This window comes from Ornithorhynchus anatinus, chromosome 3 (assembly GCF_004115215.2).
Source record: "Ornithorhynchus anatinus isolate Pmale09 chromosome 3, mOrnAna1.pri.v4, whole genome shotgun sequence".
NCBI classification, from domain to species: Eukaryota; Metazoa; Chordata; class Mammalia; order Monotremata; family Ornithorhynchidae; genus Ornithorhynchus; species Ornithorhynchus anatinus.
The window spans coordinates 58,684,334-58,709,439 of NC_041730.1; the positions used below are offsets into that span (position 1 = coordinate 58,684,334).

General features: G+C 40.5%; 1 long non-coding RNA gene across 2 annotated transcripts in view; it reads right to left on the reverse strand.

The window, feature by feature from the left end:
* Positions 1–10,253: 10,253 nt before the first annotated feature.
* The window catches only part of LOC114810006, a 40,719-nt gene continuing 25,866 nt past the window's right edge, over positions 10,254–25,106 (reverse strand). For both annotated transcript variants that reach the window (XR_003757757.2, XR_003757756.1), the window contains one exon: positions 10,254–10,410. This is a non-coding gene — a long non-coding RNA (uncharacterized LOC114810006). The remainder of the gene's footprint in view (positions 10,411–25,106) is intronic.

Here is a 25,106-nt window from a genome sequence, read left to right on the forward strand (position 1 = left end):
AGATACGAGCCTGAAGGGAGGGGGAGAGAACAGGGGAGGAGATGTAGATTTGTGTGTCATCTGCATAGAGATGATAGTTGAAGCCGTGAGAGCGAATGAGTTCACCAAGGAAGTGAGTGTAGATGGAGAACAGAAGAGGGCCAAGAACTGACCCTTGAGGAACCCCTACAGTTAGAGGATGGGAGCGGGAGGAGGAGCCCATGAAAGAGACCGAGAATGAACGGCCAGAAATATAAGACGAGAACCAGAAGAGGAGGGAGTCCATGAGGCCAAGGTGAGATAAGGTGTGGAGGAGAAGGGGATTGTCGACAGTGTCAAAGGCAGCTGAGAGGTCGAGGAGGATTAGGATAGAGTAGGAGCCATTGGATTTGGTAAGAAGGAGGTCATGGGTCACCTTTGAGAGAGCAGTCTCAGTAGAGTGGAGGGGACAGAAGCCAGATTGGAGGGGGTCCAGTACAGAGTAGGAGTTAAGGAATTCTAGTCAGCGAGTGTAGACGACTCGTTCTAGGAATTTGGAAATGAAGGGTAGGAGGGAGATAGGGCGATAACTAGAAGGGGAAGTGGGGTCGAGAGAGGGTTTTTTCAGGATGGGGGACACATGGGCGTGTTTGAAGGTAGAGGGGAAGAAGCCACTGGAGAGTGAGCGGTTAAAGATAGAAGTTAAGGAGGGGCGGATGGAAGGGACGATGGTTTTTATAAGGTGAGCGGGAATGGGGTCCGAAGCACAGCTGGAGGGGGTGGCACTTGCGAGGAGGGAGGAGATCTCCTCTGAGGATACTGCAGGGAAGGATGGGAAAGTGGGGGGTGGGGGGGGGGGGCGGGAGTCAGAAGGGGGAGGGGTGACTTTGGAGAGCTCAGACCTGATTGAGTTAATTTTCGTGATGAAGTAGGTGGCCAGATCGCTGGGGGTGAGGGATGGGGGAGGGGGAGGAACAGTACCTCACCTCCTTTCCTCCTTTCTACATCCTAGCCTGCACACTTGGCTCCTCTGTTGCTAATCTTCTCACTGTGCCTCAATCTTGCCTGTCTCACCACCGACCCCTGGCCCATGTCCTACCTCTGGCCTGGTTTGCCCTCCCTCCTCAAAACCACCAATCACTCTTCCCTCCTTCAAAACCCTACTGAAGGCACACCTCCTCCAAGAGGCCTTCCCAGACTAAGCCCCCTTTTCCTCAGCTCCCCCTCTCTACTTTGTCACCTTGACTCACTCCCTTTGCTCTTTCCCCTCTCGCCCCCCAGCACTTATGTATATATCTATATATCTATAATTCTAATAACTTATACTGATGCCTGTTTACTTGTTTTGATGTCTGTCTCCCCTCTCCACCGCCCCAGATTGTAAGCCTACTGTGGACAGGGATTGATCACATTATTGCTGTATTATACTTTCCAAGTGCTTAGTGTAGTGCTCTGCACACAGGGCTCAATAAATACAATTGAATGAATGAATGGAAGGCAATCTACTAGAAGTCAAAACTCATCTGTGCTGGGCAGTAGCATTATGGGAAAGAATTGAGGGTGGAGACTAAAGTTTACTGCATGGAAGAAGGCAATGATAAACCACTTCTGTATTTTTACCAAGAAAACTCTGTGGATACACTACCAGAGCTATTGCAGGGAGAGGTGGAGCATTTTGGGAGAGATGTGTCCATAGAGTCACTATGGGTCAGAAATGACTTGACAGCATAAGACAAGACAGTTGAATTGGGCTTGTATGTCAAATGCCCAAAAATAAATTGATTAATTCTATAATATCAAGTTTTGTATTATTCCTGGGTTGCAACTTTTGCATCCTTGTTATGAGAAGGTTAGAATTCTTAAATATGTTAACCTGAAACTGTTCCTTACATTTTAATAAGTCTGGAGGCTTTCATGTGAAGACTGAGTCTGATTTGAGCTTTTGGAATATTGCACAATCACTATCCTTTATCCGGTTGACTTGATTGGATTACAGCTTGAAAGCTGATTTCCAGGCCTGGAAACTAAAGTCCTGTATTTATCCACAGGACGGTTAAAGCCGGAGCAGTGGAACCATGAACTCACTGCATACCTCCCTGTTGTTGTTATTCATCACATGTATTTATCACACGTATTTACCCATTCTTGACACCCCTCTCCCTTCCTGCCACAGAAGTCCTCTATTCCCAATCCTGTACCTCAGTATAACTTGAAAGGGCAGGATAGCCTTTTCCAAGACTGTTCAATCACTGATTCTCTGGACTTGAAAATACTCAGTAAATACCACTGATTGAATGATTTTTCACCAGCAAACCTATGCCACTCATTTGTTTCATGGGATACTTGTCCTTTACTACTGCTCCAAGACCCAAACCATCCTTTGTCATAGCCCAAAAGGCAGTACTCCAAAACTTTGATCTTGGGTCTTCAGCTTGGGCCAGATGAGAATCACTGACCAGGAGGTGGGCGTTTGTGTGTAATGAAACCTTTTAGTCCCCCCAAAATAGAACATTAAACAAGCCAGTTTATGCAGTTTGCTTCTAAAGTTTCAATAACTGACAAAAGCATTTTCATTTCCACTAATGAGGAAAAACTCATAACAGTGATGCTTTAACACCTTCCTCCTTATTGTTCTTGTTTGGAAATGGGCAATAAAACTTTACCACAGCACCATTATAGATCACTTTTAAAAAATAAAATAAAATCGAATTTACATTTTGTTCCAACTGGTTTTCTTGACAGACAGTTGTCCACAGCTCAGTGGTTGCTCTGTTCAGTGTACTTTAATTTTGAGCTTTCAAGTATTTCTGAAGCCCATTCAGAAGTAAATTCTCAGAGAAAATTGAGCTCTGTCATGGATGGATTAGTACTATAATAGTTGGTCACATATCTTGCATGAAACCTTTCAGAAGCAAGGCAAATGAGAAGGAAATGAAATTCATTTCATACTTCTTCAAGCACGCTAAGAGACTTTCTCTCCAAGTAATCTGTGAAGTACCACTGGTTTATTGGAGGTTCGCATAACTACCATTACATTATACCCTGTCACAATCTCATATATTGGGTGACTGCTTTTTCTGAACTGATGGTACCTGCAAAGTGCTCTCTGAAGGCACTGAACAGAGTACAGTTTTTTTGATCAAAATATATAGGTCTAAGGAATGGCATAAATAAGAGTACTTGAAGTAAATTGGGACATTACAGGTCAGAGGTGAATGAAATCTGAAAAGCAGATATATTGAGGAGTCATCAGATTTGCTCTTTGATGTATTGATGAACCAAAAGATGAAAGAGAAAAGGGGATTAAGGAAAAAAAATAAAGTTTTTTCCAGCAAGCTAACGCACAAAAAGGACTGCCAATTCATTTCCCTCCAGGAAAGAAATAGAGGTTTATCACGTATAGCCATTTAGTTGGCTTCTTTGTCACTGGCAGTAATGCCAGCACTTCATTCTAGAGTGTGAGTGTGTGTCTGTCTATCTTACATGTTTATATTTTAGGACCGTAAGGTAACACAACTTACCTTGAACTCATATTACCTGTGGAAACAATTTCCAGGGTGGAGGGATACATTTTAAACATTTTTTTTTTACTTTTATATGATTATCCTTTTACACTTATTCTTTTACACTTGCCTGGGATTCAAAATCTCTCTCTGAGAGATGCAATGTGACCTACTGGAAAGACCATGGCCTTGATAGTCAGAAGATCTAGGTTCTAATCCTGCTCTGCTAATTGCTTGCTGTGTGACTCGGGGCAAGTCATTTAACTTCTCTGAGGCTCAGTTTACTCAACTGTAAAATGGAGGCTAAGTCCTACTCCCTTCTACTTAGACTGTGAGTCTCATGTGGGACAGGCTCTCTGTCCAAACTGATAAACTGTATCTACCCCAGAACTTAGAACAGTGCTTGACACCTAGTAAGAACTTTAATTCCATAAAACAAATATGGGGATGACAAATACACTAACAAATTTTTTCCAAATGTGAATCAGCTGCCTAGTTTATCAAAACCACATGAATATTAGATTCATCACTTTCCCCATCTATTTTTTCAAGTCATTCAAATCTAGGGATGGACTAATCCACCAAGATACCAGGAAAATCCCACTGGGCCAGGGCCCCTGAGGTCATGTCTGAAAGCCAGAAGGACCTGGATTCCAATCCTGACTTTGCCACTTGTCTGCTGTGTGACCTTGGGCAAATCATTTAATTTTTCTGTTCTTCAGTTACCTCATCTGTAAAATGAGGATTAAAAATGTAATAACCATGGTACTTTTTAAGTGCTTACTCTGTGCCAAGCATTGTGCTAAGTGCTGGGGTAGATGCAAGTTAAGCAGGTTGGGAGCCTCTTGTGAGACATGGACTGTGTCCAACCTGATTAACTGGTATATACCGCAGTATGTAGGACAGTTCCTAGCACATAGAGCTTAACAAATACCACTTAAAAAAAAGTATTTGGCTTTAAGACTTCCTCTACGTCTTTAGAGTTAGGCATCCAGAAGTAGAGGAGCTTCTACACTTAGTACAGTGCTTGGTACATAGTCAACACCTATTAAATTTCATAATTGTGTGGTTATTATACATAATGATAAACTCCACTGTTCTCAGACATTTATGTCTGGATTCCTGAGTGAAGACTTCTGAACCAGTACCACTCTGTTCAGATGTTAAGGAAAACAGTTTCCAAATGGTTTGCATTTTCCAAAATACTGCAATATTTCTGTGGTGTGCTAAGAATCTTTAGGAACTTACATATGTTACCTAAAGAAAACAAAATTTCCTAATTTCCTCATACTTCTCCCCACTCCAGTCTCTACTACATTCTGCTGCACAGATTATTTTACTGAAGCTTCCATTGGCCCACACATCTCCTCACTTCTAAACCTTCTGCTGTCTCTCTGTGTCACTTCACATGAATCAAAAACCCTTCCAATCACCTTCAAGGCTTGCCATTATCTGGTTCCCCTTTAACTGTCTGCTCTCTATGCCTACTATTCCCCAAATCACTGTTTTCACTGTCTTCATTCTTCCCAGGCCAGAACCAGCATGGCTCAGTTGACAGAGCACAGGCCTGCGAGTCAGAAAGAACTGGGTTCTAATCCCTGATCTGCTTGATCCCTGATCTAGGGATCTGACCCTGATCCCTAGAGAAGTGACTTCTCTAGGCCTCAGTCACCTCATCTGTAAAATAGAGATTAAGAATGTGAGCCCCATGTGGGATAAGAACTGTGTCCAACCTGAATAACTTGTACCTACCCCAGTACTTGAAACAAAGTAAGCGCTGAAGTATCAGAATAATAATGTTATTATTAAGTCTCAGCTGTAACCATGCTCTCTACCCTCCCACCTTTATCTCCTCACTCATGCTGTTCTCTCAATTTGGAGCTCCCTCCCTCCCCACCTCAGACAGATCCCAGCTCTCCCCAGACTGAAAGCTCTCTGAAAAAATTCCACCCTTTCCAAATAACTTTCCCAAATTATTTCCCCAATACCCTGAACTGTATCATCCCTTCAGCTAACTCTAGCACTTAGGAACTTATCAATACCCTCCTTAGCAGTTATACAGACATAAATTTATGTATTTTTTACCTCTCTAGGTTGTAGATTTTTTAGTTTCTTTTTTTTCTCCCTAGGAGTGTAAGCACCTTGTGAGCATTAGTCATATGACTAAATTTTCTGAACTTTCCTAGTGCCTACTACAGGCACCATATCAAATATGTGGTTAGTAAATGTTACTACTATTATTGCTGCTATGACTACTCATTCATGGATAGATTGTTTCAGACCACTAGGATGAAAGATCTATTCAGCCTCTAGTTCAGACTCAGCAGTGCCCTTCCACCCAAATCAATCAATGGTATTTGAATGATTTTCTTGGTGCAGAGCACTGAATAAGTTACTGGGAGAGTACAATAGAAGTTGGAGGTCTCCCTGCCTTCAAGGAGCTTACCATCTGTTGGGAGAGTCAAACATTAAAAAATATTACAGTTCTTATTTATTACAGTTAACCTGGATACCAATTGAAGTATCTGTCAGCTAGGATGATTTTTGATTCCTGGATGCTAGCATAGGGATATTTCTCAAATATTGTAATGATAAAGCTTTGGCTGTGCTAGAACTTAGGATCTGGGGAATACCATCAGTTTGGTGATATTTCATCACAAGACCAGCAAGGGACATGGAGTGTAAATTTGGCAACGTGCCTGAAATACAGTATCATTGTAACAGTAAAGACAAGGGAGTTGCAGAGGGAGGGAGGGAGGGAGACCCAGGCATTCACAGGGTTGAACACCTTTTTTTGTCATAAATTTCATCCAGGCGACAAGAAACGACTCTATTTTAGGTAGTCGTGAAACCTCTAGAGATTGTTACAGAAGCTGTCCACCCTGCTTTCAAAGCAGTAGGAGAAAAACATTATGACAATTGTCACTTTAATAATTAACTACTGTATTTCCAGTTTATGAAAATTAATTGTTTTCTATGAGTGTATATGCTATCTTCAGCAGGATTTTTTTTACCCCTAATATCTACAAATAATAGGTATAATGAAAATTCAGTGGAAATTAAATTTCTTATCTCCCTACTTTCTCTCCTTCCTCTAGCCCTTCATTTCTCTGTGCCATCTAATCACTTAAGCACAATCAACCGCCTGTAGCCCATACATATGTACATACCAGGTACTTAAGCAGTCACCAGTATACATATCCTCTTTTCCTTCTTCCTCTTATTTGTATTTTAGCTAACCCTCTGTCATTCCCCTAGGAACCCCTCCAGGGCAGGGCTTTTGTCAACTAATTCTATTGTATTCTCCCAAGCACTTGGAAAAGAGTTCTGCAATCCTCTAAAAAATCAATAAATATTATTGATTGATTTGGGTTAAGTGTAGTTCTGGTTAGTACAATGTGTCACCTGGATAATGGCTACCTACACTTAAATTCTTCGGCAAGAACCAAGGGATTTTTATTTTATTTTTTAATTCGCTCTTTGAGGATAATCTTCAAAAGGCAACTTTTTATCTTAAACTTCCCTGACCTGACCAAACCTCCCTCCCTCCACTCCTACTCCAAATTTACCACTATCAAGGGGCAAGACATGTAAATAACTGCTCTCCGAGTGAAGAAATTCTGTAGCCGGTTTTGTGGGAGACTATGTGGACTACTTAGTGAACAACAATAAAACAAGCTTCACAGGTCAACTTTTCACAAACTTGTGACCCCAGACCCAGTTGTAAGCTATCCATTTGTCTAAAATACCAATCAGCAGTGACTCCTTCTAACATAAAATGTTGTCAATATTAGGAAATTCAACTGATTTTAATGAAACTCTTGAGAATCTCTCACTATGAATCTACATCCAAAACACTCCCTGCTCTGACAGCACTTTGCTGTCCAAGGAAAAGTGCCTGAACTTTCCAGAAGGGCTGAATATACCCCTTGGCAAGAGTTTAAACACTGGAGAAATCTTTACCTGCCTCTTTATTGCCCTAGATGTCACATTTAAATTCACCCGTGGACATAATACATGATGTCTACTGACTTACTGACTGTGCAGATTTAAATGAAAGAGTGGTCTGGGACCCTGATCCCTTTAATTAGTCCTACATAGACTTAGAGCCATAGCAAACAAGTAGCCTCATCTTTGAATACAAAGGATCACCTCGGTATGCATATGTAAAATAACAGAAAGGGGCTCTGAAACTGTTTCAAGGAAAGAGCCCCGGAGAAAATTGCCAATGTTATTTAGGTGCAGCTGAATGTCAAAATAGTGCCGTCAAATATGTTAGGGGCTCTGCTGGCAAAGTCACTGTTCTAACTATGGGCTAAGAGGAGAATATCCTCTGGGAGCTTGTTGCAGCTTTGATGGACATCAGTGGTCTCAATGCCTTTGAATATTGTATTCCTTGCTATTTATTCTGACCTGGCCCGTGGAGAGGTGGTTGGGGTTACTGGGGACATGGCTATTGCATACGTGATGAGCTTCCACTCTGCTGTCAGCCACAGCTTCCTATAGTATCTGGGCATCCTGTCCCACTGGGAGGTGGGGAAAGGGTCTAAAGAGTCCCACAGAGAGGGCCGCTCAGCAGACATACAAGAACGAAAAGCGGGCCAGAATCCCCGGACACGTTATTTGTGGACCTGGGTCAACAGAATGCAAGCCGAGGCCATGTTAAGGAGTAGGAGGTATTCCTTATCTGCTCTGAAGCCATTCCCAATGTCATTAGCATAGTCCCCTAGAGGTCAAAGACCATCTCTTCTCTGTGTCTCCATGATCGGGAACACAACAGTGATACACAAGCATGAGCCAGCGATTCCCAAGGGCTATGTTGAGCCCTGATTGGACTTTAGATAACCTGGAAAGCTATAGAAACACTGCATCCTCTCACTTTCTCATTCTTCCATCCTTCCTCTCTCCCCCCACCCCCACCCCTAACAAGTGTACCTCTCCCCTCTCCCCTTACCACCTCACCTCCCACCATGTACTTCAAATCTCTGCCTGAAATTTATCAGCTTGGATAAATAAGGAATATCATGGAAAAATAAGAGTCCAACAACTGAGCCCATTATTTTTTTTTGGCTTTTATTACACAAGTGCCTGCAGAGCTAGCACTATGTAGTCATTCAATGAGTGATATTTATTGAGTGCTTATGTTCTAAGTGCTTGGGAGAACCCAACAGAATTAAGCCACATCTTCCCTGCCTACAGTGAGTTTACAGTCTAGAGGGTGAGACTGAGGTTATTGTAACACTCAATGAATACCACTGACTGATTACCACTCAATTAATAAATGTATTGCTAATTATTAAAATACTCTAACTGCATTTTTCATTGTTTCACATTCCCCGCTCACTGATAAGTTGTCTTGACTTGCTCTATTTTTTAATCTTCATAGGATCTAAGGTGACAGCGGGTTATAAATAACTCAGTAAACAACAGGAAGAATACTACCCTAGTCTCCCATAGTTTGTTCATTTTAACAGGCCTCCAGAGTCAAGGAAACGACATACTCTCTAACCATCTCTAAATAAGTCAGTAAATCAAAACTCCAAAAGGTTGGAGGAATTCATTAAGCTTCACAAAGAGTTACTCAGACCATCCATGGCTTCTGGGATTTTATTGTAGTAGAGCCAGAAAACAATGAAAAAAATAGTAGGCTGGGGGGAAATCCTCCTCCAACAGAACAAAAGGACTGAGAAACAGCATGGCCTAGTGGAAAGAATATGGGTTGGGGAGATGGGAGACCTGGGTTCTAGTATGAGCTCTGTAACCTGCCTGCTATGTGACCTTGGACAAGTCACTTAACTTCTCTGTGCTTCAATCTCCTCATCTGTTAAGTGGGGATTCCTACACTCACCTAGAGTATCTACCACTTTCTCCAGGTCCTCTGTGTTCCTCTCCAAGATTTTTCTAAATAAGGCCATTATTTCTGATCTGTGGAATTCAGCAGTCAGGGCTAAAATGGAGGGAGGCTGGGAATGAAAATTTAACTGCCAGACATAGAAGTGTCCAGTGCATTAGCACCCAGTGTAAAATCAATCAGGAGAAAGCCTGTAAACTCACCTGAGCTGTGCTAATCCAAACTGCAAACTCACTGTGGACAGGGAATGTTTCCGTTTATTGTTAGATTGCTTAGTACAGTGCTTAGTACAGTGCTTTGCACACATTAAGTGCTCTATAAATACAATACAATTAATCAATTGATAATCCTGTAACAGTGCACTCCATTTCCCAAAACCCTCTGTTGAGAAAGTTCTTCCATTCAACTAGCTTTAATCCTTACTGCCGCTCTCCAAGCTCAGACGTGTCTTTCAGAATATTTTCTCCAGAATACACTTTTTTACGCTGCCTGGCAGAAATTATTAGGAAGTTTGCAGAAAATGGCTCTAAGAAACAAATTTGGATATACTGGAACCTACAGAAAAAGTTATCTTTTTGCAAATACTTGAGAATTTGTGAAAGCGTTCTTTCCAGCCAGGAAATGTCATTGCGGCTGAATTTTAAATCAAGTGTTCATATTTCTTTGGGGAGTTTCAGATCAGCAAAAGAAATGGAATATTTACAATTTGGTGCATAATTCATTTTCTGTGTGTAACTTCCAATTTTTTTTCTCTTTTTTTTAGGTTGAAATGGTGCTGAAATCCTGACAAAAATGGAGAGCATAAATTATTGAAAAGGATTGGAGAGCTTGGACTTAAGTGAAGCATTATTTGCCTTATTATCATCATGGCTAATAAAAGAGCTTATCAGGGAAAGGCTAAAAATGGGATTAATATTGCTGACCAAGGAGCTTTAATCACCTAGTGTTTGCATGTTTATTTGAATCCATGTGAAACAGGATCTTTTTTTTAAATCTTCACTCTGATCTGTGTCTTTTACAGTTGCAAAACTCCGGGCACATTTCAGGAGGCGCCAGCCAGCTCATCTTCTTGAAGAAGGGCCTTTCAGCTTCAAATATCTGGCAGGGAGATAACATCTTTTAGCATTTAGGTCTGAAACACAGATGGGTTTTCATAAAGGCACGACCTGCATAAGAACTGAAACTCTTTTCAGATTTTCATCTACTTGAGTGGCACAGATGGAACCTGATTCCCCAGGTGCTGCTTCTCAGGTAGGTTTTTTTCCGCCTCTGTTTCCAAGCTGAGGATAAATACAGCATGGAAGCAGCATGGCATAGTGGAATAGATCATGGGCCCAGGAATCAGGTCATGGGTTCTAATTCCATCCTCACCATCTTGTCTGCCGTGTGGCCTTGGGCAAATTACATCAGTTCTCTGGCCCTCAGTTACCTCATCTGTAAAATGGGTATTGAGACTGTGAACCCCATGTGGGACAGAGACTGTTTTGCTTGTATCCACCTCAGCACTCAGTACAATGCCTAGCACATAGTAAGTGCTTAACAAATATCATCATTATTATTATTCTTACTATTAAATCCACTCAACAGCCTGCTTCTCCACATAAGTCTCAGGGGTCTGATATTCATTTGGAAGTGGTGTGACCACTGGAAAGAGCACCGGCTTAAGAGCCAAAGGACATGGGATCAAATCCTTTCTCCGCCACTTGCTTCCTGTGTGACCTTGGGCAAATCACTTGAAATACCTTTGTCAAATTCACTTTATGGGAAGTGGAGTTTCAATACTTGTCCTCCTTCCTACTTAGACTGTGAACAGGGAAGCAGCCAGGCGTAGTGGATAGAGCACGGTCCTGGGAGTTAGAAGGTTATGGGTTCTAATTCTGGCTCCACCACTTGTCTGCTGTGTGATCTTTGGCAAGTCACAACTTCTCTGTGCCTCAGTTACCTCATCTTTAAAATGGGGATTGAGACTGAGCTCTAAGTGGGACAGGGACTGTGTCCAACTCGATTTGCTTGTAACCATCTCAGTGTTTAGTACAGTGCCTGGCACATAAACGTGCTTAAAAATAACACTATTATTATTATTTAACCTGCTTATCTTGCATATACTCCAGGGCTTAGTACAGTGCATGACACATAGTAAATGCTTAACCAAAACTGCAGTAATAAATGTGATTGATTTACATAAAGGTTCCCCAGTAAGATAAATAATAATAATAATGGTGTTTGTTAAGTGCTTACTATAGGCCAAGGACTGTTCTAAGTGCTGGAATAGATACAAGGTAATCAGGTTGTCCCACGTTGGGCTCACAGTCTTCATCCCCATTTTACAGATGAGGTAACTGAGTCACAAAGAAGATAAGTGACAATTTTCTTGTATCTATGCAGTGTTTAGAACAGTGATGGAGCATAGTAATCACTTAAAAAATCAAAATTATTAGAGGAGCGGCAGAGACAGAGGAAACACAGATACAGTTAGACACACTGGAAAAGAAGGGGAGAAGGAGAGGAAGAGAAGGGGAAGGGGGAAGAAGGGGAGGCAGGGAGGAAAAGAAGGAAGGAGGGAGAAGAAAAGAGTTGGGGAAGGAGGAGAAAAGAGGAGGAAAAGAAGGGTATGAGAAGCAGTGTGGTTTAGTGGAAAAAGCATGCGCCTGGGAGTCAGAGGATTTGGGTTCTAATCCTGGTTCCACCATTTGTCTGCTGTTTGATCTTGGAGGAGTCACATCAATCATTTATTTAGTGCTTATTCTATGCAGAGCACTGTACTAAGCTCTTGGGAGAGTACAATACAACTTAATTAGCAATCACATTCCCTTTCCATAATGGGCTTCTCTGTGCCTCAGTTTCTTCATCTATAAAATAGGCAGTTCAATACTGATTTCCCCTCTACTTAGACTGTGAGCTCCATTTGGAAAATATTTTATCACGTCTGATCCATTTTCATCAAGAGCCTTGAGTGCCTTTTTTTATGGCATTGGCCAAATGTTTATGATGTACCAGGCTCTGTACTAAGCACTAGATAGATACAAGGTAAATCAGGTTGTATCTTTGTCTATGGGCCTATGTTTCCATAGCCACAGTGCTAATGGCAGCCAGGTAGATAATTTCCTCTAACATCTCATTCATTATTCATGGTACTTCTGTAACTGGGGTAAATTGCTATAATAGGGTGGCTTTCATAATGTCACAGAATGCCTTGAACATAAGAAATGCCTTTAGTAGATCAGATCATTTCTTTATCCAGCCCAGCCTGTATGCTGTAACCAACAGAGGGAACAGGACACTGGAAGAAAGAAAATGATGGTGGTTTTTAATCAATTTTCATCAAACTCTTTAGTGATGAATGATCCAACACCTTAATTTGTTCATTAGTCAATCAATACAGGATTTTTTTTACTGATCTCTTAGTGTGAAACACTGTATGTGCACCTTGGGAGAGGTAAATAAAAACAAGATCCACATTCCTTGCCCTCAAGAATTGATTGACTGATTGACTCATGCTTTACTTGATAATGTCCCTTTAACCATAATGGGATTTGGTGAATACAAATTCTGGTTGACTGTCCATACTTCATAATTTTATATTCTGAAAACTTGGTACCGCTCGGCCTAGTTTTCCCCAATGAAGAGTCATTACCTTTTCCATTTCCAGTGTTCCCAAAACATCTCAATCCTCCTTACCATTTTAGTTGCTGTGACGATTTTGGAGCAAGAATGTTATGAGGAGGCACAGAAAAGGGCAAGATTTATGACAAAGAACACTTTGTGCCAGACACTTTGGGCATTTCACCATTCTGAAGCAGTTCTTAAATCAATCTTAACCAATGATATTTATGGAGCACTTACTATGTGCAGAGCACTGTACTAACTGTTTGGAACAGTATAATGACAACAGAATCAACACTCTCCCTGCCCAAAATGAGTTTACAGTCTAGAGGGGGAGACAGACATTAATATGAATAATTAAAAATATAATTTAGAGTTTATCCATGAGCCTCCCCACATTCTGCATGGTGGAGTCATATCACATCACACAAATCCACAATAAAACAATGATGCCACACAGAACATTGTGTGGAATAGGTCGTCTCCACCACCACCACCACCACATCTTCCCTTCAACTGACTGCCTCAGTTTACCATAGCTCTGAAACCTCAACATATGCCCCACCAGTGCCTGACTTTCAAATTCCCATCTTTGATAAGGGATCTGGTACTCTGACAGTAAATTAGGTCTATTCTTGCAGTTACTAGAAGTTTCTCCAAGGGTTGGGTGATTCACTGGGAGAATGTGTGTCAACAAATGCCTACAACTTAATTTAACCTTCCAAACTAAGGGCACTGCCATAGAGCTCTCTGATAATAAAAAATGTTCCTTAAGGCTTTGTTTCAGAGAAGCATAAGAATTTGAATTTTGCTCTGTTGCCATGTAAACTCGGATACACAGCCTATTAGCTGCTCAGTTTCCATACCCAATGTGGGATTATCTACCTCACATCACTACTGCGAAGCAAAAAAATCTAGTGCAAAGGATCATTTTGGACATGTAGGTGAAAAGCAGGGCCAGGTGCTATGTAAAGGTTGGTTAGACTATATAGCTGCAAGCAGCACTAGTTAAAAATCCATTTTTTATTAGATAATTACCCTTCAGAAGCTCAGTTGTCAAATATAGGTTTATGAAGAGAGTAATACATGAATACAGTAATTATCACCTCAGAGATGACATTGATCATTGTTCAGATCACATTATATATTCTCAATGAAATGTAAAAAATGGGTGACATTGTAAATGATAAGGTAAAACTAAGATTTTTCCATTTGGGAAAAATTCAGAGAGAAAGTTACCCAGGCAACTGAATATATTGCTTTGCAAATAGACCTGACCAGGAGTTGGTAAAGGTTATTACACACTCCAATTAGATGTAGGCAATAACACAGACTTCTACCTTGAGTTAGGCAGCAAGATTTGGTTGCCTTTTAAAATTCCTCAAGGACCTCCAGTGGCTACCCATCCACTTTGGCATCAAATAGAAACTCCTTAACATAACCTGAGCTTTAAGATACTTCAACTGCTTTCTCCTTCCTACCTTCCACTTACTGATTTCCTATTACAATACAGCTTTGCTCTTCTAACCCCATGTTACACACTGTTCCTTGAACTCACTCATCTATCTCACTAATGACCCCTTGCCCATATCCTCTCTCTGGTCTGAAACTCCCTCCCCCTTCATATACAACAGAACACCACACTCTCCTCATTCAAGGCCTTACTGAAATCACATCTTCCTTAACAATGGTCTCATTTCCCCTACTCTCCCCAACTTCCACATAAACCTGACACTTAGCTCTTTACCCTTGAAAGTCTCCCCACTCTCAGCCCCACAGTGCTTATGCACATAAACATTATTTATTTTCAAGTCTCTCTCCCCTTCCAGACAGCAAGCTCCTGATGGACGAGGAACATGCCTATCAACTCTGTTGTAGTATATTCTCCAGTGCACTTAGTACAATGTTCTGCAAACAGTAATGCTCAATATCGGTAATTCACTGAGTGACTGAATAGCTTGAGCTAAGACTCCAAGTCAGGAAAGTCTGGAACAGTGTAGAGTTAGAGGATTAGCTTAGAAGAACAAACAATAAAAATTGTTGAGTAGCAAATGAAGAACAAGTACATGGAAAATCTGCAATCCAAAGGTAGGGTTTTTTTTCTGATGTGAAGAGATGAATAGCTAATGAAGGGTATTGAGGAGTGGAGAGCTGTGAGCTAAGTGATGTTTTGGGAAGATGCTTCAGGCAGCATGATAGAGTATAGACAGGAGGGAGAAGAGGTGGGAGACAAGAAGAGGAAAGAGTCAGGGAGATGAATCAACCAATGGTAATTATTAAGTGCTTACTGTGTTTATAGCAATGTACTAAATGCTTGGGAGAATGCAATTTAACAGAGTTAGTAGATGTGTTCCCTGCATGGTGGAGTGGATAGAGCCTGGACCTGGTAGTCAGAAGGTCATGGGTTCTAATCCTGGCTTCTCCACACCACTTGTCTTTCGTGTGCTCTGCACCTCAGATACCTCATCTGTAAAATGGTGAGTAAGAATGTAACCCCTATGTGGGTGTAAGTAGGAGGGACAATGGACATTCAATACCCATTTTGCAGATGAGAAAAATATGGCACAGATAAATTAGGTGGCTCGCCCAAGGGCACACAGCAGATATGTGGCAGAGCCAGGATTAGAACTCAGGGCATCTCACTCACAAGACCATCCTCTTTCCACTAGCCTACACTGCTTCCCAGCAAAATCGTGGAAGAAACAAGGAGCTTACAGTTTAAACCTTAAAATACATAGTGTCCCATATTCTAATACATCCAACATTTTTCCAACCCTCATTTGTTAGGATGGTAGTTATGATGTGTCACCAAAGAATTTCTCATGGTAGTCCATGGAGATAAATTTCATCCAAAGATTCTCTTTTTAAAAGAAATCCAAAATCAAATTCCATCTACAACAGAATTGGTTTTGACTAAAATTCTTTAAAAAATGTACTGCCTGGACAAGACAAAGAACCACTGACATGGGAGCATCTTTACGTATATAATTTGGCAAAAAGAGAGGATTGGTACATCATTAATCTTAATTCACATTTTCGGCCCAGGATAGAGAAATAACTCACTTTGGTGTGTCACTGTAACTCTTTTTGGGCTACTCTACAATTTTAATCTTAAATTCTGCCATTTTCAAAATGGCATCTTAATGGCCCAAAATAGCTAATGAAATAGGGAGCCACTCTTTTCCTTGATAAAGTTCTTAATCTTTCTTGAGGAGATTAGAAAAAACAAGGAATAAAATACTGCAGACTATCCTGATAGTAGAAGCAACTTTAAGTAGGGGGTATGGAGTAGATGATGCCTTTCATTCTTTGACACAGTACTTTAGTGATCCCTGCTAGTAAAATGGCTTAAATATGTAAGTACAAGAACTCAAGCCTTTAACTCCAAACTTCTAGCTATATTTTATGAAACGAAGGCAATATCTACATGGGAAGAGCTAAGTGAGTAGGACAGTTGATTTGATCATTTGAAGTCAACTCACCTGAGTCATGTCACGTCTAAGAAACAATACCTAGAAAATTATCTCAGCTCTTCCTATTACTTTGCATGCTGGGTCTATACTAGCAAGGGCTACTGTGCTGCCTGGGGATTGCAGCATCTAAACAATTATTATTCTGTGGATACCAATTTTTGAAACTGAGTACCTGTCAAATCAGTAACTTAATATCTGTCGTATCGGGATGACAACTGATTCCCTACTATATGAGGTAGAAGTAGTTTACAAACAGTACCTTAGTGTGTAATTCTCCCTATAGACATACATCTATACATGGTGCTTCCTAGCAGCTCCTCATTGTAGCATTTGTTTTCTGCTTGTTAACATCATTTCACGCTAGACGGGCACTAGTGTAATTTTCCATTTTGTTTCATCAAATTAAGGGAAGAAAGGAGACGGTCTTGCAAGTCTTTCATTTTATAGACAGTTGGTCATTTCATTAACACTTTTCATATTCTTGTTTGTCATGATGACTGACGATGGTAAAAAGATTTTCTCCCCATTAACATATGATAGAACAGCACTTTTTTTGCAAGGAAATATTGATCGGACAAAGAGTACATTTATTAAAATGTAACCGGCATCTCTGGCCCTCACAAGTGGTGCACACTTTAACCAATTAAATAGTCATGAAGGAGAAAAATCAATGCATCTTGGATTCCTCTGTTCTGGTCCTTGCCAGCGAAGTGGCCACAAGAATTATGAAATAAACAAACGTGGGGATAAGCTTAATATTTCAATGAGAGTTTTATGAGAATAAACATAATTATTAATTATTTCTAGTGGTGGTGATGATAGGTTTTTGTTTTTTTAAAAAAAAAATTCCTGGCAATTTGTAAGAAGCCAGGATTTCCAAAATCAATAGGGTCCTTAGAGGTAGCTGTGAGCCTCCAAGCAGTCTTAAGTTTGGGACTCAATAATGCAATACAATTGGAGGTGTCTCTGGTCAAGGGCCTCAGTGAACCAGATTTGCTTATGCATCTAGTTTGATGACACTAAAATGATGTCACAAATGGAACAGGTTCTCATATGCCTAAGAAAAAGGCCTCACTCTCTCCCTCAGACTGGTAGCCCAATGTAGGAGAGGGAACATGTCTGACCTGATTATTTTGTAACTACTCCAGGCTTAGTCAAATATTTGACACATAGCAAGGGCTTAAATACCACAGTTATTACTATTCAGATAAAAAGAATACCCTGCATAAACAGTTGCCCAAATGTTTCAGGGAAAGAAAAGGGGATAGAAGGCTTTTTTGGTTGGAGTTGATTTACTTTTGTTACTAAAATATTTGCACATACCCCCACACTCTGCTCCTCTAGCACCAATCTACTCTCTGTACCTCAATCTCAACTAATCCTCCATATACTCCTTGTCCAAGTTCTCCCTCAGGCCATCCTGCTTCATATCTAAGAGTCCACCACTCTTGGGATCCAAGAGGCCTTCCTAGACTAAGCCCTTTACATCCCCTTTCTGGTATCCTCTCTGCATCAACTATGCACTAGGTCGTGTAGTCGTTAAGCACTCTGACAGTCACCACAGCCCCTATGAAAATATTCTTATACTCTATTTCCCATATCCCTAATCAATTTCAATGTCTCTCTCCCCCTGTAGACTGTAAACACCTTGAGGACAGGGATTGCATCTACCAACCCTGTTTTATAGCATTTCCTTAAGCACTTAGTAGAATGCGCTGCACACAGTACATGCTCAACAAACACCACTGATGGACTGAGCTGGTCAGGTTTCTTCACTATTACTCCATTTGATATCATCAGGGACAAAAATCTTGGGTTGGAGTAACCACTGGTCTCATCTAGTTTATCACCTTCTGTAGCCTGAATTAAATGTAAAAATCAATATTTTGCTAAAAAAAAAAAGAGCAGACTACCTCAGAAGAAATGGAAGTCTGCCCAGTGACTTATTGGATGAAATGAAATTTTTGTACTTTCACAAGCAGGAGGTGGGACAGGATGTGAAGAACACAATTACCTCTCCCCTGACCTAGCCACACCCTATGATAATGTCATGCACTATTTCACTTGTCCCTGGAATGCAAACCTTTGAATTACCATTCAATGTCTTGTGCCTGGCACATAGTAAGCACTTGACGAATATCATTATTATTATTAACTTGGCATACCAGGATTTTCACTGCTTAATGAAATTCAGAAGTGTGATTCTTGTTACTCAGGTGATTTTCCTATGAGCCTAAATTCACTCTTAATACTAACTTCCTTAATAATGGTAGTATTCATTATATACTATGTGTCAAGCACTGTTCTAAGCACTGGGGAAGATACAAGATAATCAGGTCTCACATGGGGCTGATGGTCTTAATCCCCATTTTACGGATGAGGTAATTGAGGCACAGAGAAGTAAAGTGATTTGCCCAAGGGCACCCAGCAGACAAGTGGCAGAGCTGGGATTAGAACTCAGGTCCTTCTGACTTCAAGGCCCACATTCTATCCACTAGGCCATGCTGTTACTGAGGGAGTAGCATTCCTTTTCACTTCAATACTGGACTATGTAATAACAGTCCAGAGTTTGTTTCTACTCTATTAACTCCTATTGCTACTGATATTCTCTAAGAAATCTTAGCCCCTTCAGGGAAAGAGCCCATGTCTAATTCCTGTTTGTATACTCTTTCCCAGTGCTTAGTATGCCATGCACACAAAAATTGCTTGATAAACACTATTACTGGTTAGAAGAGCTTTTGACATTAATGATACTGAATCAATTGTGTTTTTTGAGGATTTAGTGTGCAGTGCATTGTACTAAGCACTTGGGAGAGTATATTATCACAGAAATGAGCTTTTACTAGGATAAATGATGGCATATTTCTTCAGACCATCTAGATTCCAGGAGAACTCTCAGATTTCATTTACAGTAGCCTAAAGTGGTGGTCATGCTTCAGAGACAGAGATTTAACTTGTCTGAAAATAAAGTTTATCTCGGACTGCATCACACTGTGTTTGTTCAAGTCCCTCTGAAACAATAAAAACCTTTTCAAAGTGAGTTCTTTCTCAAAGAAGCTGTGAAAGGATATAGAAATTCTATGGAAATCAGTAAAGGGAGAATGAAAAAAACATGAAATTTTGATTGTTACTGGTTTGTAAAAGAAAAGTGCAAACAATGTCATGGGAAAACAAAAAGTAAAATTTCCATACTCTCAATAAAGAGAAAGATGAAAGAGAAAAGGTACAAGCTCCTGAAATCAGTAAAGATCTCATAACCAAAAAGGAAATAAAAAACAAAGCCAAAAATAAAGTCATTAAATTGAAAGAAAAAGGGAGACAGACAAGAAATCTAGAGATAAAGGAAAAATATGCGCTGAGTGGGATCTTATCTATATTGGAGAAAGGAAAAATGAAAATCTGCTGCCTTGCCTAATGGAGTTTTGCATTTGGCATAGAGGGGAAGATAGGAAGAGAAAAAGCAGAACATTTTTGGTTGGAGGTTATGTTTCATTTTTATTCCCTTACTGAAATTTCATTCAAGTTAAATCTAATTACATATTGAAATATAATCATGTGTATGTCTTCTAATTTATAATTCCAGAATTCAGGAATGTGATACCCACATGATTATTATACTTTTTGGCCTTGTAAAGGGAATAAATATGTGTAAAGACAAAATTAGGACAGACTTTTCACTAGTGTTCTTGAATCATCAGAGGACTAGTTAAACTGTGAACCCCATGTTGGACAAGGATTAGTTGTGGGCAAAGAATATGACTTATATTGTACTCTTCCAAGTAACTAGTACAGTGCTCTGCAAAAAGTAAGCCCTCAAACATGATTGACTGACTGCATTCAAACTGATTTTTTTCTACCTACCCCAGCACTTTGAACAATGTTTGACACATAGTAAGTGCTTAATATAATAATGATAATTATAATAACAGTGAACATACCCTAAAGCTGAATACATTGCTTGACACATATTAAGTGCTTAATTGTTTTTTTTGTTCTTTCCAGTAGGGAAAAAAGGAAAAAAATTGCATCGGATCTCCTCCTAATTACTGTCATCTCCTACTCACACAATGGCTTAATGGATAGAGCATGGGCCAGAGAGTTAGGCCATGGGTTCTAATCCCAGCTTTGTCATGTGTCTGCTGCGTAGCCTTGGGTAAGTTACTTTATCTGTGCCTCAGTTCCCTCATCTGTAAAATGGGGATTAAGACTGAGAGACCCATCAGGAATAGGGACTCTGCCTAGCCAGATTTGCTTATATCCTCCCCAGTGCTTAGCACAGTGCCTGGAACATAGTAAGTGCTGAACAAATACCACAATTATTATTCTTAATAATAGACTTAGAAAATATAAGTAACTGGTTTGTAGCAAACACCCAGAGATCAATCTCTCAGTAACATTAGTAGAGACCTTACTATGTGCAGAGCTCTTTACCAAGTGCTGAAGAGTACAGTAGAGCTAAAAGACTCAATGTCTGCCCTCAAGGAGAGTTCAGTATAGTTGTAGAGGCAGAAAAAATAAATTACACAGATAGGAAGACGGAAAGAAAGGTAAGGTGGATATTTGGATACGTGACTAGAGTATGTGTTAGCCAGAATCCCAAGCCGTGGCAACTCCTACTCTCTGTCCAAAAATACTACCAGTGGTATTCCAGTACCAGCACAGAGCATCTCCAAGTTACCAGATGGCAAGTGACACTTGTCAACAGGGTTGAGCTTATTGCTTGGGTTCCCCACAGATCATCATGCTCCAGCTAAGCACCCCTCTCTGCTGGAAAACCCCAAGACTAAAAGCCCCAGAATCCCAGTGCCCAATCAATGAATCAATCATATTTGAGTGGTTACTGCATGCAGAGCACTGTACTAGGTGTTTGGGGAAATACAATATAACCAAGTTGGAAGACAAGTTCCCTGCCCAAAATGAGCATACAGTCTAGAGGGGGAAACAGAAATTAATGTAAATGAAAAAGATTACAGATATTTACATAAGTGTTGTGGAGCTGTGGGAGGGGTGATAAAAAGGAGCAAATCCCAGGGCACAGAAGGGAGTGAGAGTGAGAGAAAATGTATAACATTAAGTAGACATAGTTCCTGCCTACAACAAGCTTAAAGCCTAGAGAAGGAGACAGACATTAATATTAATCCATAATGGATATATACACAAATGTTTGGGGGATGAGGAAGTGGGGAATTTGTAAAGGTGCAAATCCAAGTGCAAGGGCAACTCAGAAGGAAGTGGAAGAGGAGGAAATGAGGGACTAGTCTGGGCAGGCCTCTTGGGAGGAGATGTGGCTTCAAAAAAGCTATGAAAGTGGGAGAGTCATCACCTATATACATAGATAGAGGAAATTCGAGTCCAGAGGCAGGATATGGGAGAGAGGTCAATGGCAAGGTAAGTGAGATCAACATACAGTGAGTAGCTGGCAAAACAGAAGCAAAGTGTGTGGGGTGGGTTGGAGTGGGAGAGCAGCAAGTTTAGGTAGGAGGGGGCAAGATGATTGAGTCCTTTGAAGCCAATAGTAAAGAGTTTGTTTGTTAGGATGGTGGGTGGTCAACAACTGGAGGCTTTTGAAGAGTGGGGAAAACATGGACTGAATGTTTTTCTAGCAAGAGGATCTATCTGGGCAGCAGAATGGAGTATGGAGCTGGAATGGGGAGAGACAGGAGGCAGGGAGATCAGCAAGAGGCTGATACAGTAATCAAGGTGGGATAGGATAAGTGTTTAGATTAACATGGTAGCAGTTTGGATGGAGAAGATGGGCAGATATAAGCAATGATGTGAACAGGATTCAGTGACAGATTGAACATGTGGGTTGACTGAGAGATGAGTCAATCACACCAATTTTACAGGCTTGTGGGACAGGAATGATAGTGCTTTCTACAGTGATGGGAAAGTCAAGGAGAAGGCAGGGTTTGGGTGGGAAAATAAGGCATTCTGTTTTGGACATGTTGAATTTGAGTTGTTAGTGGGACAACCAAGTAGAGATGTCCTAAAGGCAGGAGGATAATACAAGACTGTAGAAGAAAGAGATCAGGGTTGAAGACATTGATTTGGGAATCATGAGTTCTACAAAACAGTTGGAGTAGTTGAATTCAAGGGGACCTAGAACTGAACCTTGAGGGACTCCTAAAATTAGGGGGTAGGAGGCAGAGGAGGTACCCATGAAAGAGACCGAGAATGAGTGGCCAAAGAAATATGAGGAGAACCAGGAGGACGGTGTCGGTGAAGCCAAGGTTGAGTAATGTTTCAAGGAATAGGAGGTGGTCCACAGTGTTGAAGAAAGCTGTGAGGTTGAGAAGGATTTGGATGGAGTAGAGGCCAAGAATTGATGGATTTGTCAAGGAGGATGACACCAATGTTGGACTTCTGGGATAGGGAGGATGACTAATTGACAGAGATGGAAAGATTCCAAGGAAGAGAGAGTTTAGGAGGGTGGGTGAGTATTTTAGTTTTCGATAAAGTTTGAAGTGCCAGCAGGATACTTAATGGAGATTTTTCCTGCCATATTCGAAGAATTTTGAAATCTCATGCTAGTAATTATTTCTGAACCTGCTGTTACTTCAGTCCTCTCCTGCTCTTCATGCCCAAAACAGAGAAGGGGCAAAATCCCCTCACACTTCCACCAAAAGAACTCAGAATAGGGATAAAAATGGGCATGTCTGTTAGTTTTTAGCAGTTGCAGGTCTAGAAATCATTAGCTAGAGACGCTTTCTCTTCTTTTCCTTCTTCCAGGATTCTGTATGATTCTCACATAGCACCATTCACTTGATAAGGATCATATACTTTTTTTAAAGAAAGGAAGGCAATAAATTGTAGCCTATGGCCAATTAAAGGCATTCATTTTCCTCATGAGTCATTTGCGACAAATATACAAAGTGGCTTTGATATCTGGGGGTAAGCAGAGATGGTAATTAATCTTGCATATCACCTGAATGCATGATAAAGCCAGGATGGTGATTTAGTAAACAGAAACCATTAAGTAAATTCTCTGGAAAGGAGCTCCGGTGGACAAGACCCTACTTCCCTCAACTATGACTGCCTTCCCTACCAAGATCAATTAGGCATCGCTAATAGAATGGAACCAGGAAAAAAAAGAAAATCACCTTAACCTTGCCCTAATGGATCCCTCCTATAACCCCCCTAAAATTATATTGAGCTGAAGAGAATTAAACAAGCCAACTTTATGAAAATGATGATTGAAGAGACTTCTGAAGAAAAGGTGTAGCAGCTGGTTGGCTGGGGGATTCCAGTTTGTTAACATCAAAACCTAGAACACACTTTGCCCCTTATTGTGAAACCATTATACAGTTCTGTCTATCAACTCTGTTATAGTGTACTCTCACTAGTGCTAAATACAGTTCTCCACTAGTGTTCAATAAATACAGTTGATTGATTGAAAGGGTAAATGTAAGTGTCAAATTATTATTATTGATGAGCCACTGAAAACCTGCAAGATGTTTATCTTCCCATCCTCCAAGAGGGAAGAAGCAGTGTTGCCCAGTGGGAAGAGTATGGGCTTGGGAATCAGAATCTGGGTTCTAATCCCAACTCTGCCACTTGTTTGCTGTGTGACCTTGGGCAGGTATTTCACTTCTCTGCCCCTCATTTCCATCATCTGTATACTGGGGATTAAGACTATGAGTCCCAAATGGGACATGTTCTGAGTCCAACCTGATTATCTTGTATATACCCCTGCACTTAGTTCTTGGCACGAGTACTTTGATTGGCAGATTGTAACTACTGGAACAAATACCATAAGGAAAGGAACAGGTCTTATAAATAATGTCATAGGAGCCATGGAAAAAAAAAATCTACTTTGTTTACAAAATTCTTATTGGGCTAGCTAGTATAGAATCTTCATCTCCTTTGTGAAAATCACTTTCTTCCTCCATTTGCTAGCCATACCCTCTTCCTGATATTACCAAGTGAAGAAAAATATCTGGTTGTAGCAGAATTCCCTCAAAGAAAGATTCCAATAAAAATCCAGCCAAGAGATATAACATGCAAAAGCAGAGAAAAGGAAAATTATTTTAGACTCAGTGTCTCCAGATTTCACTAATTAAATCGTGGGCACATAGGCCTGGGCTTGTTTCCATGGCTGAATGAAATCTAAGCCATTTAAATAAAAAGAGTGATATACCACTTCCTTTGTGATCTCCAAAGATATTCCACAATCTTCCATTGTCCTATTTTCTATGGCCTCACAACTCTCAGGATCCAAAGTTCTTCCTAACGTTTGTCATCACCAAAAATAAGATGGCTCTTAAGAGGTGGGATGATGTCATCTATTTAAATGTTAATAATTCTTTAACCTTTCTTAAAAAAAATATAGAGAGAGTATAGCCTAGCAGAAAGAGCAAGAGACTGGAAGCCGAGAGATTCCAGGTCTAATCTCAGCACTGTCAGTGGCCTGTTGAGTGTCCTTGCTCAAGTCACTTAAGTATTTGCATTCAACCCCTCTGCTTGGTGAGATTCCCCCTCAGTGCTTCTGACTTCTTTATTCAACTTCAGCAACCATCCTTTGTTCCACAAATCTTGATTCCAAGAGGCATTTCAGATTAGGGAGCCTTCTGAATCACATGATGTGACTTACACGACACTGGAGTCTAGGTGCTTTTATTTTCAGATTTTGTTCATTGACAATGGTTGTTGAAGATTGGACTTTCCAATCTCACATACTTATCTCAGACCCAAAGTCTACTGTAAGAGTTGTTTTCTTTC